The sequence below is a fragment of the Anguilla anguilla genome, chromosome 17 (genome assembly GCF_013347855.1).
Source record: "Anguilla anguilla isolate fAngAng1 chromosome 17, fAngAng1.pri, whole genome shotgun sequence".
NCBI lineage: Eukaryota > Metazoa > Chordata > Actinopteri > Anguilliformes > Anguillidae > Anguilla > Anguilla anguilla.
In genome coordinates this window covers 15,399,259-15,420,274 of record NC_049217.1, presented here as the reverse complement: position 1 = coordinate 15,420,274, position 21,016 = coordinate 15,399,259, and positions in this window count along the sequence as shown.

The following is a 21,016-nucleotide window of genomic DNA, read 5'->3' as shown; positions in this document are numbered from 1 at the left end:
ATGGCTTAGTTAACATGAATTAATGTTAATAGATCAGTTCATTCCTTGTTCGGGTTAGTTAATGCATTAACTTGTGTTAGTTAATTGTACCTTAATGTAAAGTGTTACCAAATTAATATATGAATTATATTTCACAGATTTCCTCAAATCACTCAGACACTAATTACATGGTTTTACTTAAACCCAGAGCCAAGCCTTTCACAAATGATTCCTTTCATGTTTTTGTATACTATTGTCCTACAAGGAAACAATTGTGAATGTAAGAAATTCTGCAGAATGAGTCTAACCTTTGTAGATATTATCTTTAAAGTCTGGCCAAATTTAGAGATTGGCCTCATTTATATTTCAGATTTGCATTTTGGCAGAAGAAAAATCAAGAAACTCCCATTTGTGTGAATTGTTTGAAATGCCTTAATCAGGAGGAACTCTATTATTTGTCTTCCAGTTAACACCAAAACTATTCTTTCATGGCAAATCCCATTTTCGTTTGGCACACTGGAGTTTAAAGGATTTTAAAAATATTGCGAGGTGTTTACTGGCTGAGAAAAAGTAAAACACAAAACAAACATTTCAATGTTATTTCCAAGATATATTTCCCAAGAGTACATATACTAGAAATAATGCTTTAAATGTAAGGGAAAACACAAACAGAGACCGGCCTCCATCCAACTTAATAACTACTATGTATGTACTGTATAGAGCAACTGCATTAGTTGTCATCGGAACATACTGAGGTCAATACTTGTGGACACTTGAGAAGATGTCAAGGGAAAATCATAAAATGAGCAGTTTAAGTGGACAGTTCTTGTCAATACAGGTGACACTTTAAATATTGGTGGTGGTGGAGGGTTAAATGTACAAGCGGAACAGATCTCAGCAATAAAGCAAACAACTTCATTATAGAGGAAAATGCGATCAGTCTAATCTTGTTTTAATGTGAAAGCTACCCCTCCAACAAACACACACATGCACAGATGCATATACACCTTAACACTGAAAATCTACACCAGTGCCCAAACATACAGGTTTGCATACTTACAAATTATAACTCTAATACAAGAAGGAAGAAGAAGCACCTTATGAATCCAAGGAGTAAATTCTTAACCTTTGCGATTTCAAACTGTTCATCGCTGGTTTTATAAATAGGACACTTTGACCCCTCAGGCAATAATACTTATCTCACATGAGTGGCTGCTAAACAACTAATATAAACATAGATTTAATTTGCTCATGACAGATATTACAGATATATACAAACTGTGAACAGCAACCCTTCAGGAGAAAGATGTTCTAATCGCTGTTGCTAGTTCGTAGTGTTGCCGTGAAAAACTAATAGCAAGTGTGAAAATAAATAGCAAGGTAAATAGGCCCACTGTACAGACTGTGAACAGATAGGCTTTAGGAGAAAGATTTTCTAATCGCTATTGCTGATTCGTTGTATCGCCGTGCAAAACTAATAGCAAGTGTTGAAGCAAACGAGACATACATAAATGCGACCTGTAGTCTTATCTTCGCCATGATTATGAAATTAGTTATTGATTGGCAAAGGCTATTACTGGAGGCTATTACAGAGTATGTTCAGTGTCTTTGACTGTTTAATCTCGTGATAGACCACAAGTATTTGGAGTAATTGGCATTGCTGCCGGCTATGCGGTATTCGTCACAGAGCTGTTGATGAGTGTGTTGTTGTGTTAGCATGCCCAGCGGCGACGCAGCTCCAGTCCGTAGGAACATATCCAGTGTTATCAGGCCTTCGTATTCAGAGAAATGGGCATGTATTCATGCGGGAGAATTAGACTTGGATCACGTTCGTAGGTCCGTTACATTTGAAATGAGGTCCGAGACACTTTCGTTAATGACGCTGCCCGCTGGCGTTACCGCTGCAGCGGCTTATCTGCAGAGACGCGGACATCTTGTACCTCAGACGTGTTTCGCTGAGCGCCCGGAGGCTTTTAGGTTTCATCAGCGTGTGGCGTGTGTGGAAAAACTCTATCTTCTTCCTGGAAAGCCTCGGGGTGTGCAGGTGTTTGTTGTTGCTCAGCACTCGATTGATCAATTAAAGCTGCTGATTACGCAGTTAAATCACCTTACCGGCTTTTCCTCGTGTGTACTGTCAGGTGATTTCAAGGGAACATTACATTACATTACGTTACAGGCATTTAGCAGACGCTCTTATCCAGAGCGACGTACAACAAGTGCATTAGTTCAAGGTGCCGAGGTGCAAAAGAAACACACTAGAGTGAAGAACATTCCGCAGGATCCTGTGGCCCTTCAGGACCAGAGCTGCTGCCGTCATACGTGGTAATACAAGACTAATGCCATTTTGCCTTTGACAGTTAATGGTGCAAAATCACAAATACGTGTTTAGAATGTTCTTAACTCAACATTCTAATGCTGATGTAACAACCACTATTGTAAATTGAAAGCAGTGGAGTTCTAGAACACTGGCATAAAAAACATTCCAATGTATCGACTCTTCAAAGAGCCAAATTATCTGTTATTACAGACAGCTGTGCAGTATGATTCCAGACTATGGGACTGGACTGGTGGGAGAACTCATGAGTAGCGCACCCTGCTAAAGCGCTAGGTTTTGAACTGTGCTCATCTAACTGAGGACTGCATGGTGAACAGGACACAACACAGTACTCAGAACAGGTCAGTGCATGCCTTGAACACATTGCAGTCCGTATTTTGTCCTATATTGAACAGATTGCATATTAAAGCTTTCAGTGCTACTGCAAAATTTTACCCTGTAACATGCATACCATACACAACTGGCCCACATGTGATTGGCTGGTGTTGTGCTGTGGAACACACATGCAGCCTAAATATGATTTACTGGTGTCCTACTCTAGAACATACACGTAGCCTACATGTGATTGGCTGGTGTCCTGTGTGGAGCATACTTGCAGCCTCTGCACATTTGGCTGCTCTCATGTCGGCAGCCTGCGGAATCTTGGGCGCAGAAGGCGGGCCACGCCCATTCCGTAAACACTTTCAGACCGCCGTCCCGTCGCTTCACTAGACCTCGCAAATTAGTCTGCGCGAGAGACAAGGTTCACGGAGCCGAGCTGGAAAACAATTATATCTTTTCGGAGTCAGTTGATTCTCGGGGCCCCAGCTGATTTGCGGAGTCCAAATAGACTCTAAATGCGCGAATCAAGCGCGCGTTTACACAGCCCTCATCCCCCTTTAGTTAAATTGAGCGGAAGCCGCGTAGCGCGCAAAGCGAACGCAGCCGACGTGCAAAAGCGGAGCTTTGTTCAGCTTTGATTTACATACACAAATGAGAGTCAATTTTGTTCATAGATCTGTAATTAAGCAAACAACCGAAGCTTACAGACAAATTTCTACCCCATTACTTTCTAATAACGGCGTTTCTGCCCTGCTACTCGACAGGGGAAAACCTGAATCGTTTTTCGAATCTTTTGAAACTGACGTCCAAGATGACACAAAGACCACGGCTTGGCAATATGGCTGAAATACCTCCCTTCTGTTGTTACATATTGCTGCTTATTGCATTTTGTGTCATATTGCTCGCTCTCTCTCTCCCCCTCTCTCTCAAATTCAAAGTGCTTTATTGGCATGAAAAAATTTGCATTTGTATTGCCAAAGCATGGCAAGGAGCATATGAAACATCAGATGACAAATAGTAATAACAGAATAATGTGATTGTGTATATATGTATACACATATAGGTACATACACACACACACACACACACACACACATATATATACTCTCTCTGTCTTACTCCCCCACTGCCATTGCAGAATCGAATAAGAGGGGCGCACACACAAAGCTAACGCTATCTTCGCCACGGTACCGAAGCCCTCGGGGTAAAACCGCTGGGATGACGGTGTCAGCGCTGCCCTCGCCCTGGGACATTAACGCTGGGTCACATTTCCACTCTGTCAGCTCCACGCTAACGGCGCTGGTGGACCCGCGTGCACAGGGAGCCCGCCGCGCCGGGCAGGCAGGCAGGCAGGCAAAAGAGCGCCAGTGGAACAAATCTCTCCATCCCCCCTGCGACGCGGAAGGCATCGGATAACCCAGCCGCGGCCCCGCAGCCTGCAAGCGGAGGCCCCCCGCGTGCCTGCCCTGATCCCGGAGCTCTGCCCTCCCACGCTCGCTTGGGTAGCCGGCCGTCAAAGATCTTCCCTTCACCACTTATCCCGTGTAATCACGTAAGCCGTTTGAAGCGAACGCGGGATTTAGAGCAGCGGTAATTTAAGCGGAGTTACGGATTTGCGGATGGAGCATCTGCTGTTCTCCCCCTGTATCCTCTTTTGAAGGGACCTTCCTGCGCTAACAGCTCCTGTCAGGTCCAGCCAGAGATGATCGGTGAGCGCGGTCGTTGCTAATCCGCGGCGCAGCGGTGGTGTGGCCTAATGAGAGTTAATTGGGAAGTCGATATCATCATTAATGAGCACAGCCATTGTTATTGCTCCGCAGTCCTTGGACAGCTGCCAGCTAGAGAAAAAAAAAGTACAGAAAAATGACAGATCGGTTACGGCTAGTCATTTTCGATGTTAACCAACTCCTGATTTTTTATTTTGCTAGGAATTATGGGGGCATGGGTCTGTCACGCGATTGAATGACGTCATAACGCAATTGGCGCTACCTTATACTCACTACTATGTGGCGGTGTCTTTGCTAGCCTCAGACCGACACAGATGCCATTTTCCTGTCCAGCGCCCAAGTCGTTTAAATAGCAAATGAACTTGCACTCATCTTGAGGTGTGTTGAGGAGCATTGTTGCTGTATTACTGTTTTGATGCAGCTGAAACATAGCCACGAAGACTTTCAAAATAAAAGTGCCGAGGATAAAATCACTACTACGTTCAACATAATCAAATTAATTAAGCTGTACATTCAACCTAATGGAATTTATTAAGCTATAATTGAATCTTCCTTCTTACTCTTTCTCATGGTCGCTCATTTCACGGTACTAATGTTGTCTCTAACTATCCAACTAGTAATGTTAGGTGGGGTACTTGGCGTGGTTGAAGACAGAGGAGGAGACTTCTTTGATTGTGAACACAGGCCACAGCAAGGCAAAAGGAAATCCTGCATAGAATGCCTTTAAGCTAGTAATGTGCTACTACAGCATGCATGCACCCTCCTGTCTGTTACGCACACAGGGGTGCACACAAACATGCGTACAAATTTCAAGATTACGAGCTAATATGTATCAAGATACTTGATATATTTTCGAATACTTACTTGATACTCCTAATAAATATAAATTAAGGTCACACGTACATTTGCAAATGATCCTGATTCAAACCATGTCTTCTGGTATTGGCCAACACTGTCATTCCTGCAGTGTTTCGGGGGATTCCCCCCCCCCCCCCCCCAGTGTTTCGGGGGATCCCCACATGGCTGTTAAGAGGTAATGGCTATCCATTAAAGACATGGATATATATATATATAATGGCGCCATATATCATGCCAACGACAGTGCGTGAATTTTCATTGAATGGAAAACTCAGGAAAACAGACAGTGTAATAGAGAGGACGTTTGCAGTGCTGAAAATGCACTTCAAATGCTCTGATAAGTCAGGAGGAACATAGCAGTACAGGCCTCAGTAGGTCGGAGTATTCTTTGTGGGGTGCTGTGTGCTGCATGACACTGAGGTCCCATTACAGACCTTTGCTGAACTGCGTGTGCCGATGCCAGTGTACACAGATACACCAGCAGAAGCAGCATGTGTGAGGAGGGACCAGCTGGCAGAAGCCTGGTTAGCAAACCGAATGGTTTGTTTGATTGACAAAAAAGCCAAAAACTTTGTCCAGGGAATACTGCATTTTATTTGAAAAAAAAACTGAAATCACATTAATGCATTTTTTGCTTAAAATGCTTTTAAAATAGGGCCCCAGGGATTTTTACATCTCAATACCGTTCAAGAAGGAAAGATTGATTCAAATTTCACCATTTTTACATGCTTTTAACCCTGTTCGTTCTTCACATTTGAAGAATTACAATGACTATAGGTTTCCATACTGTCAACCATTAAAACCCTGCTGATTTCACCTGTTACTCCATAACTGAACAAAAGGAATTTAAAGAGCTTTGGTGAAACCCTGTCGTCACCATGCATTATCTGCTGATGCGCTTTAACCTGGGCAGGTCTGTTTCATCAGAGGTAAAGCTGTCTTTCCGAAGTCTTGCTAAATCCGCCATTATATTAGCCATTCGCCAAAGTGCAAACGCAGGTGGCTTTTAAAGGGATAGGGAAGGACACTGGCTGGTTTATTGCATGTTACGCGCAGGACACGCGTATTATTCATTAAGAGACGCAGTTCAGCCCATTTGAACCATGCCCAAAAGTGGATTTGGACACTTGGGCCATGCGCGCTAGACCATGAGCTGAGGACGTTTAAATAGAGCCCATTGTGTTAGGCGACTCGTGTAGATTTCCAATCGTGGCTAAATGTATTATATAGAGAGAGTTGATACAATGTTTCATTATGGATTTATGTAAGTGTAGCACAAGTGTGTATGAACAATCTGAGTATATATGCTGGTATCAGATGTTGGTTTGGAATTGAAAAAATGCAAATGTAAATGTAAATTCTACATGCATTACCAAGATAATTAGTTGTCTGCCCTTTTCTTTTACGTGCGTGTAAGTGTTTTGACTGTCCGATGCTGTGAAAATAATAAAAACCTATCGCTGCAATTGTAAACTCACGCACAAAGCATTCTCTGTATTGTGCCCCGTGACGTTCGACCAGGACTGATATTTGTCACTCTTCAGCTTTGTCGCACTGGCTGACATTTAATTCTGCGCGTTATTGCTTGTGTTGCTGCGAGGCGCGTTTTGGGTGCCGCTGGATCTCCGTCTCGCTGATGAGGGCGCGCATAAAGTGCCGGAGCCGGGCGCGTTGCCCGGAGGAACCGGCCCCCCGAATCTCCGCGCAGACAGGAATCTGTGAGCCGAAATTCGGTCCATGCTGAAATTTGTATTCCAGGCTTTATTAACCAATTAGGATTCCAATTGCACAATGTCCGCCGCGTGCAAGCGGCTTTCGCTTCCGACGCTTCTCGCTCACTTTTTCAATTTCCGCAGCTTATTCGGATATTAATAACCGGCTTCTTCAGCGGCCAGTGCGGAGGGAAAATGAGATAGGAAACAAGATATTTCTTCAGCGAGATACCATCTTTGATATTAAAGTTACCACTCTGCATACAATAATTGGCATATTTAAATTACTCTTCATCCTCGGGCTCGAGGTTTGGTGTTTATAAATAAGCAGGTGTTTGAGCTTACAGAGAACACTGGCTATATCCACAGCAATCCCTTTGAGGCTGTTTACGACATATCTGAAGTATCTTTAGGAAGACCTTTTGGGTTGAGGGGGCAAGCACTCGTTCATTGCCTCTTGGTTTTTTTTGTCCAGATCACAACCCTAATAGTGGTGTGTGGACGTGTTAGCCCTACAAACTAGCAGGCCGAATTGGTGAGAGTGTGCTGCCCCCCCCCCCCCCCCGAACACAAGCCGCCTCATTCAGGAAACTTGGGTTGTTGTTCAGTGGGTATCTCTATTTTGAAGTGAAAGGGTTGTATTCAGATACATACTCTTGGATGTGCTTTTGTAATGACTTCTAAAACAGGCACTGGAATCTCCGTTTAGATGGATTAAAATTTCATTTGGGAACTTTTTATTATAAGAATTTGCGGCCTGTTTTTTTTTTTAAGTACAGACCCTTCACTGATTAAGTTACTGGGCAAGTGTGTGTATTCTGTCTTTAATATCCCACTTTTATACAATTAAAAAATTCAGTTGTCATTGCAAATAATCCATGAGTGTGTAAGAAAATCATGCATAATGAGCCCTTTTACTCAAAAATTTAAGTGAAACAAATTCATGGGGAAATGTATTTATAAATGGTGTGTGTGTGAGAGCTGTGAACATAAGATAATTGGTGAAGTCTTTTTCATTATGCCTTGCCATTTTGCTTTAAAATCAATTTAACACTTTTCCGCCATTTCATATAACCAGAGTAGGTGTAACCATGTGACCTTTCTCACAATTGCTGTTAAGATTGGCTTGTTTTTTTGAAGCATGGAACGAGGTGCACATGGAGGATAAGTTGGAAGCAAGAACGATCTCTGTGAAATGAAATGAACTGAACGCTGTATTCAAATGAGGATTTGTCATTTCCAAGCTCAACTTTTTAATGCTGCCTTCTAAATTAAGCCTTTTTATGGAAAATAACTGAATACGCAGTTTTGTTTTTCTGCGTAGAGATTTTGAAGGGAACAGTGGCTGTGTCCCGGCCTGAATGCCAATGACTTGTTAAATGCCAGTGACTAAGACGCCAGCGCCAAGTCAAAGGAATGGCCATCTTGGGGTTTTCTCAGTGTAATACAACTTGTTTCAAAGCTCGAACACAAATACTACGGATCAGCAAAAAGCCAAGATCAGTAGAGCCCAGAAAAAAATCTGAACAAAGAAGAGGCTCAGAATTCAGCCCAGTGGGAATCCTGGAAGGAGGAGTTGCTGGGTTTCTTTCGCGTGTGAAAATCAGTGTGAGTTTCCCAAGCTGTGTGTTGGGGGTGGGGGTGGGTTGAGCGGAACGCATAGATGTTGGATTTCTGATCTTCTGCCCTTAAACACTTGCCATCGTGTATCGAAGACTTTGTCTTCCCGTGCTGTCCTTCATTTCCCTGGATCCTCCTGCCCACAATAACCACCCCCCCCCCCATACGACTGTCAGATTGTAGTTTCTGGACTCCCTTATAGTGTCTTCGGCATCTTCGTACACGAAACACTTTGTGAATCAGAAAAATATAATCCTTCCCAGAGAAGGATAAAAGCCGTGTGTGGTCTGACGATGAAACGATAAAAAAAACGAAAACTAAACGATAATGACGAACGGGGCTTGTTAAGGATTTGTTCTCTCTCTTACTCGAAGTCCTCTGTTTCTCTCTCGCGGCGATTCCCCCCCCCCCCCCCCCCCCCAGCGGTTCGAGTTGGGCTGGGGCGAGCAGCTGCCGCGTCTCGGCGGAGGCGCTGGCCAGAGCGGCGGCGTCTGAAGCGATCACGTGAGAGATGTCCGCGGGGGGCTCGCGGGTGCTCGCGAACGCTGCGGCGCTTGCTGTTGTCGACGGTGACGAAGCCTCCGAAGAGAGAGAGAGAGAGGACGCGTGCACCGACCACGCTCTCCCGCCATCTATCTTTTATAATGGGCAGCTCTCATATAGCCTAGCCTGCGCCTCCCTTCTTCACCCTAATTTGGAATCGCCGGCTGTGCCTCCGGAGTCGCTGCTGCGCCGTTTGTATCCGCGTGAAAAGCACTGCAGTTCTGCTGCGTGTACGCCTCCGATGCTGTCACCGGGAAGCTAGCGTTTATGTTGGTTTCTCGGGCCCCACAGTAGGCCTACTACATGGCCTCATTTATAACGTGTCCGTGTGTGCGCAAATTTCACACTGTATGATCAGTTCTACACATAGCATGCTATTTGTACTGCTAAAAAGTCACACAAAAATGTTCTTACCTTCACTGGCATTTTTATATTTAAAGAACTTTTTTTGGGTTGAATGGTGACAATACTACAAAGATGAACAACTCAGTTTAGCTGTGTTGAATAATTAAAGTGACCTGCTTGTAAGACTGTTAATGTTTCATTGTTTTCAGGCAATAAAATGGCCTACATCACCCAGCATGGAAAATCATGAGGCTAAAATTTTATTTGGTGTGCAGACTCTAAAGTGTGTGGAAGGAATATGTCCTTTCATTTGTCATGGAAGAAAAATCTTCATTAGGAAAAAAGAAGAAACATATTTCTGTGTGTTTGTGTTTTATATATAAAACATATCCATCATTTTTTGCAATATTTTTGTAATAAAATATTTTAATAATATCTGGAGAAATATATCTCCAACACAGTATATTCCTCCATATGTCATGTCGTAGCCTAATCCGGTAACGGTTTTTGGAAATACCAAAATTAAATAAAAGCTAATCCTTTTTTACATTGTGGGCTGCTTCAAAGCAGTGTTTTTGTCCTGTGCAGGCTACTGCTTGTTATGACATGATTATGTACACTGCAGGCTAAATTATTAAAATATTTTCATTATTTTACAGAGACTATGTTCCAGTAATGTTTATACTACTTGGTCATGCTCAGCCAAACAGACGTCTCTGTCTGTTACACAGACACACACACACACACACACACACACGAACACACACATGCATTTACTTTTTGCAAACCAATGCAAAAAGTGGATTATTTATTTTTCTGTTTCTGTTTTAGATAGGTCTCCCCCTCTTCCTTGGTGTCTTTGCCTCAAGTAATACTGGCTCAGAGTCTCTGGAGAATTCTCTTCAATATAATATTCATTACACTTCCTTGTTTCGCCTAAACATTAGTTAAGGGAGCTGTTTTATGCAAAGCTTGAAAGAACATTCTGGTACCGCACTTGCGATCTATTAAAGTTAATGCAAAAGCATTTGTAGGTGAGTGTGGTGTACACGACAAATTCGGTGGTATGATCATTACAGATTTGGTGCATAAGAGGTTCTGTATGCTTGCTAATCAATGGAGCCCTGAGAGAGCTAGCGCTAATTGGCGTAGACCCTTATCCCTCACAGAAAGCAACTGCTACTCTGTGCATACAATCCCCAGCATATTGTTCACTGAAAAACAAACAATAACCGATATGTAAGACAATAAGTAAATAAATAAATAAATGCATGTATGAGCAGTTGTATTTGTTACATTTTTGATGGTACCTTCTTTAAAACAAGGACTCACAGAGAATATAATGAAGTGGTTATTTATAAGTTGATTACCTTTCCTCGGAATTAGAGAGGCAGCTAATGAAGATGCAAAAAGTTATTTCTAATTAAAATTCAAATGAGATTGCATGGGATGCATGCTCAGAGCTCCCTCATACAAAAGTTGTGAAAATTCATAAATATCTGTTTTTAATTGTCAGTCCCTCTTGTTACCGTGAAACGCACCCCCGAATGACATGGCAACAACTGTATAATAATGTGCTGCTTTTTTTTTTTTTTTTTACAAGCGGAAAATTTCCTCACTCAATTTCAGCACTGGTGAACGTAATGACAATAATTTGGCGAGCTCAGCCGGCATGTTTCACAGCGATGCCTGCTGCTTCACAACCTCAGAGATAATGAGACACCATAAAAATGAAATGTCTGCTCTTTAATGCTGGTATGTCAACCGGCCAACCAGATTAAATAGGGAATGCTTCTGAATCATTTTAATATCATATGCATATCCTCGATATAGAAACATTACAAGAAGTTATTATTAATAATAATAATAATAATAATAATAATAATAATAATAATAATAATAATACATAGATTAGGGTATCTTACAGTCTGTTAAATTTTTCATTTTACTGATCTTGTCTTACTTTTCGGAGTCTATAATGATACCTGTTGATTGATCAATTTTATTAAAATAAAGAATGACTTGCTTGTTGTAGAATTAATATACAGTAAGGAATAAATTAAATATGGAATATATAGAACGTTTTCTAGAATGAGAAGTGGCAGGGCAAAGGGGGTTCCTAATATCACCCTGTAGCCTTGCCAGGTTTGGTGATTGTACATTGCTTTAGCCAAGCATCTCTCTAATCATTACTGGTCGAAAAACATTTTTTGGAATCATTAACTTACTTTAAATAAAACCAAATATACCTGCATTGGCTAGGACCTTATAACTATGAGGAAACTCATTAAAGGGGAACAACTGAAATTGGGCGTACATAAAATACAAAGTAGGCCTACAACATAAAAATAAAAAAAAACATTCAAAAATGCATATGGTGATTACCATTCAATTGTACAACAACATAAACCATTTTCTGAATTCCTAACATTGGCTACATGTTCAGAAAGATTCCTCTGAAAAAATATTTTACCCTCATTCTTCTGCACTGTTGATATGTAGGCCAGTACATCTACGGCTTAACGCAAAATTTGAATTTTTTGGGTTCTTCATTTCTGTTTATTGTTCAGTTATGCTGAGGTGTGGTTTAGAAAAAGATACTTAGCATTCCTGGTGCAGACAAAGCCGTTTTATTTTCCGAATTCTAATGGCTCTTCTATGGAGTATTCAGTGTTTCAACACAGAGAGCTCCTAACTCTGGTGTGCCAGAGAAGATTATGCATGTTTTGATTTTTTGCTTCCTTGTTCATTCCTCCAACGTTATAGATACAGTATTTTAAAACTGGATGCACACAAATCAAGAGTTTGATTCAAATAAATTATTCATAGTTCCTCTTATTAAGTGTGGCCAAAAAGTTAAAAAGAAAATTAATTGTTTTCTGGTCGCCCTCTTTATTTTTTTTTTCAGATCGTGTCCTTCAACACTTTTTCCTTCAAAGCTGCGGCTAAACTATACGCAGCCGGCCGTCCTTTATCACTCCCTAACAGACAAATCCCCTTTAAATGGATGGAGTTATTTGCTTATTTACCCATAATCCATCAGCATACTATCCAGGGACTCTCGGTGCATTGTTATTGTTTTTCTTCGGCGCCGATATTCCAGAGCTTCTTCAAACTGACGGGGAATTATGTTATACACGGCAGGAGCGGGGAACGCGCGGAGAGATGAAGGCTTCGGCAGACTCGGTCCTCCAGAGTAACGCGCGAATGTTCGCTTTCAGCATTTCGCTCGTGTTTCCGCGCGTTATGTGTCAGCGCGTGCAGTGTGCCATTTTCCGGGGTGAACTTCTTTCCCTTTTTCCTCATTACGTTTTATGTCTTAATTTGCATATGTCAGTCTTGCTATCCACAGTCCTCTTGGAGCCCCCCCCCCCGCCCCTTTATCAGAGAAGGCCTTGTTGAGAAGAATTGTCAGACCTTTTAAGACAAGCCAGGGTAAAAAAATTTAAAAAAAGGCCCGAAAAAAATTAATATTCATGCGGAGGAACCACAAGTGAAATATGTGGATGAGTATTATGGGACATAAGCACATTAGAAATTGTAATGTTGTCACACAATTCTGGGGTTTTCCTTTTGTTCTTTTTGAACCAGTTGTGATAGCAATCTTTTTCTGTATTATGTTTAACATCCATCTACGCTATACATTTGACAGCGTGCTGACTCTTTTCACTGATAAATAGCACACTACTTTGTTTGGGAACCTGTGAGTGTCACAGCTCTCTAACCACAGTCGCTGTTTGTATGCAAATGGGCTACAGTACTGAGCTCCGTAACATGTCTGAAATGAAGAGTAGTCAGAGATACTACTCTGTTCTGCTCTATTCACGGTGAAGGACATTGCCCAGACCTTAAAGACTCCAAAGCTAATATGCTGCCTCCTCAGCCCCCCCCCCTCTCTCACTCTCTCTCTTTCTCTCTCACACACATGCTCAGACTCTCTTGCTCTCTCACACACACATAAACATGCTCAATCTCTCTCTCTCACACACACATGCTCAGAATCTCTTGCTCTCTCACACACACATAAACATGCTCAGTCTCTCTCTCTGTCCCACACACACATGCTCAGACTCTCTCTCTCTCACACACACAGACACGCACGCACACACACACACGCACACACACACACACACACACACATTTTTGTGTGGGGTGTCTATAATTGAGTAAGCAGCCTCCCCTGAGCCCTGTCTGTAATCCACACCTTATAAGCACTCTAATTGAAGTGCAAATTCAATACTCCCCCATCAGGGTTTATTAGCTGCGCCTTCACCTGACACCCCACAAGTAATTATAGGGAGACAGCGATTCAATCACGCGGCGGAAAAGGGCATCCCGCCACGACTGTCGCCAGGGCAGGGCCGCGGCTGGCCGACCCCCCGCGCCATCCCGGGCATTACAAACCCTCATTACGGCATTCATCACAAACCGTCACTCTTTATTCCTCCTTTTTTCCCCCCCGCTCCCTTCTTCTCTCTATCCGTCTGTGACTGTGTTTGAGCCTCCCCCTGCCGCATACAGGCTCGGAATAGTCAAAATGGCCCCGCTGGAGGATTTAAAATCGCGGTTGTTGTTTTTTCCTCTCTCGGCTTGCGGTGTTGCGCGTCGGCTGATGTTGCAGTATGAGCTTTCGTTCGCACCTGTGCGAAAATCTTGCAGTGGCAGAAGTTCTTGCAGTTTGAATTTGGATTCAGCAAATATTATTATGATGATGATAATGATGATGATTACTACTGTTGTTGGTGTTTTGGGGTCAAGCTCTGTGGGTGCGTAGGAACTGTATTGTTTCTTTATTTATTTTTCTTCTGCCAATGTGGCTATGAATGAGTTATGAAAAACTCACCAAACATTGGTAGGTCTGTGCAGGACTATATCAGAGATTTGGTCTCACAACATAGCCCATTGACTAGCCCTTATGGTGGCAGCTTGTCCAACCATACAGTAAGCTGTAGAAGCAAGAATAGTGGTATACATACCATGTCCTCCAAAAATGACGTGCTGTCATTGTTCAATAATTGTTGTGTTTCGGCTCTGTAGCGATCATCAGCATCCCCAGCTCCACGGCATCCACCAAATTGTCCGGCAAAGAGACACCACCGCCCTGAACTCCAGCTGCAAAAAAACAAAAAACAAAAAAACAGAACACACAGCAGCCCCAAAACAAAACACATGACGGGGTGAAAAAACCAAACAGAAATGTGACTCATGATGGGAAAGGCTCTGGAGGGGCTACAGAGGCTGAAAGTGAAGTACGTGGTGCACCCGTCAACAATATCAAGAGCTTTGTATAAAACTTGTCTCTATGGAGGGGTGGCAAGAAAGAAGTGATTACTCACGATGAGCCATCTTAGTGACTAATCGAAAGATGTGGGAAAAGGTTTTGTGGTCAGATGAGACCAAGATAGAGCTTTTTGGCCTAAATTCAAAGTGCTATGTGGGGTGCAAACAGAGGGTGCAAACACATTGCCTCAGGAAACACTATCCCTTCAGTGAAGTATGGTGGTGGTAGCATCATGCTGTGGGGATAGCTTTTCATAAGCAGGGACTGGGCATCTTTTTTTTTTTTAAACTGAAGGAAGAATATAATAGATGGAGCAAATACGGGGAATATCCATCCACCCATCCGGCCGTCCATTATCTAACCCTCTTATCCTGGTCAGGGTCACAGGGGGTGCTGGAGCCTTTCCCAGCATGCATTGGGTGAGAGGCAGGAAAGGGACAATTATCCCAAGAACAAACCAAAAGTAACAATGGAGCGGCTTGAGAATAAAAAGGTGGATGTCCTAGAGTGGCACAGTCAATGTCCTTATCTCAGACACACTGAGAATCTGCAGCTGTCTTTGAAAATCGTGGCCCACACGTGTCATCCAACCAACCTGAACAACCTGGAGCAAATCTGCCGAGAAGAATGACCAAAAATCACTCCCAAACAGTGTACAGTTCTGGTGGATACTTTCTCCAAAAGACTTAAAAATTGCAGCAAAAAGTAGTGCTACCATATGTTAATGTATGGAGTTTGATTACTAATGTAAACAGCATGCTTCATTTTTTAATTTTCTGCTGACAAAAAGTTCATTTTGGCTTTAAAAAATTACGGTTAGAGAATATGAGATATATAATAAAAATTTTGATCATAAAATATGTGTAAGTATAATTTGTAAACCATAATACTATAATACCTTATAAGCACATGCTGATTAGCTTGTTTTAATCAATCTTGTATATGTCATTTAATCTGAAAAAGGGAGAAAGGTCAGTACTTGTGCTTCTGATTTTTTTTCTCATTTTTCTTTTCCATTCTTTTGTTTTTCAGATATTAAAAAAAAGATATTTAATTTTCCTTGCAGATTGCAAAACTGCTTAAATGTGTTTTTCTTTTGTCTTGCTTAGTACAGCTTACTCAATTCTAAAAATATTGAGAAAAAAAAATTGCCAACAACATCCCTTGGGTTCAAAACAGTTTTCTGAATTTAGAAGCCTTTCAGACAGCAAATACTTCTTCAGAGCAATTTGTCATCCAATTCTACTCTGAAGTTTTCCAGACACAAATAAATGCACTGATTCAGTCATTCATGGACCAGCACAGTAGTACTGCTAAGAGAGCCAGAGACTGTTTCACACCCACACAGCTAGCTCAGGAGGAGAAGTGCACATCTCACCAGGAATAGCCTTTGGGTCTTTGGAAAATACCCAGGAGTTCTTCTGTAGCAGTATTCTGCAAAATCCAGATTTTGCTGATGTTAGAGTCACCAAGACTAGGCCTGCATCAAAAGAACACATGTATGGACAGGTGACAAATTAAAGGAAAAGCCTGAATAAATGAGCGGAGAAACATAATGAATGCAGATGCTTCCATGCAGGTGTACTGCATGACGTTATTAACATCCTATCATGCTCTGTGGTATGTTTAAAAATGCCGAACAAGCCCAGTTGACCTCGATTTTTTTATCAAGATGGAAAAAGTGATATCGTCAGATGAGTCATCCTTCACCACATTCTTGACAAGTGGGCGAGTGCATGCGTGGCGTACACCAAGAGAACGGTACGGGCCAGAATGCATGTCCGCTACAGTGAGGGGGTAAGATAAGATATACTTTATTGAACCCCGTGGGGTAATTTGTCCTCTGCATTCTGACCCATCCTAGTTACTTAGGAGCAGTGGGCAGCCACAGTGCAGCGCCCGGGGACCAACTCCCGTTCTGAGGCCAGTGCCTTGGTCAAGGGCAACTGCAGGAGTGCACCTAACTGCAGAGTACCGGAGTAACCGGAGTACCCAGAGTAAACCCACGCGAACACAGGGAGAACATGCAAACTCTGCACAGAAAGGCCCCAAGCCGAGATTCAAACCCACAACCTTCTTGCTGTGAGGCGACAGTGCTAACCACTGTGCCTACATGTCCGCCCTTGCTCTGTTGCTCTGTTGGGCTGTGAGGGGTATTTTCCTGGCATGGTTTGGGTTCACTTGTCCCGTTAGATGGAAGGGTCACAGCAAATAAATACAAAGTTATTCTGAGTGATTTGATGCTTTATCCTATGATGAAGCATTTCTCTGATGGGAGTGGTCTCTTCCAGGATGACAATGTCCCCATCCACAGGGCATGGGGGGGTCACTGAACGGTATGATGAGTATGGAAATGATGTGAACTTTATGCTATGGCTTTCGCAGTCACCAGATCTCAACCAAATTGAACGCCTATGGGAGATTTTGAACCGAGGTGTTAGACAGTGCTCTCCACCACCATTTTCAAAATGCCAAATGAGGGAATATCTTTTGCAATAATGGTATTCCATCCTTCCAGTAGAGTACCAGAGACTTGTATAATTTATGCCAAGACACACTGAAGCTGTTCTAGCAGCTCGTGGTGGTCCAACACCTTACTAAGACACTTTATGTTGGTTTTTCCTTTAATTTGTCACCCGTCTCTCTGTCTACTCTAATTACACAGACAGACAGCCATACAAACACGCACACACACACACACACAAACACACAGAGAAGCAGATTCTGAAGTGCACACATGCACATACACAAAGATACATACACACACACACGCACATGCATGCACACACACACAGAAGCAGATTCTCTTTTATGCGATTGTGGAGGTTGAATCCATTGCAGCTTTAATTAAACATCCCCTGCATTCTCTTGGCGTGTCCCCAAAGAGCAGTGTCTTCTCTCCCTCAAATGATTATTTATTTATAATTCAATTAAAACCTCTCCAGATTGGAGCTGCTTGCAGACCGGCTGCCAGACTTTCGCGCTTGAAAGTCATTAGAGTAGTGTACAGTTTTAGGTGATAATTTACTATTATCTAAAAATGGTGCTCAGTCCCAAAGACAGAGCAAAACATTGACCAGAGTCACGATTAAACTGAAGAGACGACACGCAGTGCGTTCAGTTCAGCGCCTTAGACGAGTGAAACATAAACACTATTTGTTCCTGGTATCACCGGGTCCGGGGATACATATGATGTTGTTGTTTATTTCTTTCCCTCGTGGTTTGCAGTTTTCAGTTCATAATTAAGAGCGCATTTGTCTTTCACACCAGTATCCCTTAAATATGCGTTTATCGATTCAGCAACTTTTTTCGATTCCGCATTTTAGGGAAGATGAGCATAGCGCAACGCTTATATCTAATTAGCTGCATTTTGTTTGAAGCCAATTATTTTTCCACTAACCCACTTTTCCCACAGTCTTCCCTTACAATTTATTCATTATGATACCTCTCAGCACAGAAAACCTGGGAAAGATACGGCAGCCAATGCAACGTTTTACTGTTATTACATCATCTCATTATTATTGTATATGATAAATAACTGCCAGAAACAGTAAAGCACATTAACAATACCTTTATGGAATCTTATTAGGTGACCATATGCTAATTCATGGGTTCTCAGACTCTGAGCATTCTATTTTCCACAAATTATTAAATATCAGTGACAAGGTGTCCATACATATAACTATTAGTACACCACTGATTTCAATTGTCAGTCTACAGTTGAATCAATGAAAAATGATTCTGAAGTCATCTTTTGCCACAAAACACATTACACGAAATCATTAGGTGATCTAACTGATTAAAAGTCCTGGGCTATAAATATGGGACTTTTATTCATGGTATGCGGAGCTGTTTCTGACATTATGTCACCTTAAGAGGGTAAATCTTCACACAATACACATCAAAACGGCCAAATTCAGAATAATTCAGAGCTTGTTATAAGTCAGGGGTTGCAATTGTGTCTGAAACGAAAACCAGACTACACCGGGGACCCAGTGACTCAGTTTGAGAACCCCAGTATCAAACTCTCCATAATTGATATATCTCAATGAAATATTTGATGTTATGCATTGTATTACATAATAACCTGTCCTGGGTGTATAAGAGGGTATAGATAATATGATGGACATAGGACACATAATATTAAATATATTTTTATTAAGAGGTGCAGGGTTAACAGCAGAATCCTCCTCTGGAGGTGCAGGCACCTGCAGTCTGTCCGCGCCAACTGCGCAGGAAGTGTTGGGGCTGCGCAGCTCAGCTGGTGGACTGCAGAGAGAAGGAAGTGCCTGTGGCTGCATGTTTTTTTTTTTTTAATTATGATTATGATTAAAATGATAAAATGATTAAAACAATGGAATGATTAATATACTCCTGAAATTGGATGTACACAAGTGCCGGTGTGTAATAAGAAGTAACGGTATGCATATGGGCCAAATCAAATGGGAACACCTGGTGTTCTGTCGATTTGCACTGCCTTGTCGAAATGTCCTACCGGTAATGCTAATTTGTAGTCATGTCTATCGATCTTTGTTACGGAAAATACTACCGCAAGTAAACTGTGCTACTTTAGTAGCCATATAAGTCAGTAGGCCTTTGTACCTTGTCAGAAAATGCTTCTAAGCTAATTGTATTATTTACATTTATTCATCCCATAACAAATCTAAGAAATCTCAGTTCTGGTTTCCGAGAGACTTCATAGCCAAAGATAGGCAGTTCCTTTCCAGTAATCGCAACTCTCTTGACAGCAAGAAAAGAATGATGCCACCAACATAAAACTACCATTGATGTTTTATACAAATATTATTAATAGTGACACATTGCTCCTAAAACAATAGGCAGCATATTGTGATAGATGGCCTAATTTGCCCAATCAGAAAATCATACCATTGGTGTTTTATTGAAAATATTAATTCAAACAAATTGCCTTCATGAAGTACATAAAAGTGCCAACAGGATTGTGCCGCCCTATTGCGGTTTAGTTTATTTCTCGCAAGGCTGAATTTTTTCCCCTGCAATTGGCCTATTTTATGTAGGTCACAGAATGAAAGTAAACAAATGCAGAATATCGCTTATCTGCTTTCACATGACTTCAGTTGCAAAATGGTGTCATCAGCACAAATATGCTCCTTCTTTAAAGGGAACACTAATATCTTGTCGAAATACATCTAACACTTCAGGACTGAAGTGCAATGGGTGTTGCTTACTGTGCTGATAACAGACCAGGAACATGCATGAACATGCTTTCCTGGATGTGCCTGGTCTCTGTTTCTGGTCTCTTGCTACAGTATACTATAGAATGGGAGTATTAATTAGTATTAGTATTGATATACTATTATGGTATAGATAAGATCTTGTTGCTCTATATTTTTTTATATCTCAGCCAGTAGTGGTGCAAGTGCTCTCTGGATGAAGTGAGTATTATAGTTGTAGGATACAAATGTAGGCCAGCTTCCAGGTTGTACTTTCTTTCTGTATTTTTTTATGAGCTGTCGATTTGTTTGGGGAGGGTTGTTGTCCTTTATTTTAATTAATGACGGAGTACCACACTTAACTTTAAAATACAGCTTCCCCAAATATGATTCCTTGCAAGTCACGTGAGCACTTTCTTCCTGAAAATAAATGTGTCATATGTGATATGTTTACAAATTCAAAACTTTTATATTTTTCCATTGTTCACCACTTTTCAACTTACAAATTGGCGAAGTTATGAAGTAGCTCATTACAATAACTTTTTTCTGGAAGGTCTATTTTAGCTCATTGGTTTGAAACCACAACGAAGCTGCTGGCAATATTGAGGAATATAATACAAATGCCACTGTGTATTTTTTCTGGTGTTCTTGTTAGCTTCGCAATCTTGGAAATAAATCTAAAGAACGAGATACAAATAATGAAGAATATCAATGGCAAACAAAATGCAGAGGAATATTAAAAAAGAAAGCAACAAGAGTGGCTGTTAAAGGGGAAGGTTCCATTTGTGATTTGGAAATGCAGTACAAAAATCGAGAAGTTCTGACCTTCTAGTTATGTTCCTATTAACAAACTTATGATAATGTATCCACATGTTTCTTGGAGAAATATGAGATTTTATTGCTCTTAGCAATCAGGCATTGAGCAAACATTCTTGTCCATTCTTGCTCATTCTTCTGATTCCGATTAACACTGAACTGTACATGACCACAATGTATATGAGAGGACAATGTACATCACATAACAAATACATGGAAAATTAATATTCAAATTAATCCGGAATTAAAATACGCAACACATCTAGATAGCGTTGGTTATCTGGACT